Here is a 309-nt window from a genome sequence, read left to right as displayed (position 1 = left end):
GCTCCGTATTTAAGTTACTGTAATGTGTTCCACTTATATTTCTCTCTTTTTTTATCTCTCTCTTTTTCCCTTTTACCTGTTGAATTATCCTCTAGTTTGTATGAGTGTCCGGTATGTACGGTTTGTCTGCATTACATTTAAACTCTTTATTCATGTGTGGCCGAATCATAGATTACCGTAATCCTAGTCACAGACTCGCAGTCACGAAGCCAATATCGCTCGAATAGCCTATAACCAGTCGAAAAAAAATGTATATCCTGTTGCATCACTATATATATATGTATACACACACCTCATTGCTAATAGGAT

Source organism: Penaeus monodon, chromosome 27 (assembly GCF_015228065.2).
Source record: "Penaeus monodon isolate SGIC_2016 chromosome 27, NSTDA_Pmon_1, whole genome shotgun sequence".
NCBI lineage: Eukaryota > Metazoa > Arthropoda > Malacostraca > Decapoda > Penaeidae > Penaeus > Penaeus monodon.
The sequence above is the reverse complement of the archived record's forward strand: the minus strand, read 5'-3'. Positions refer to the sequence as shown.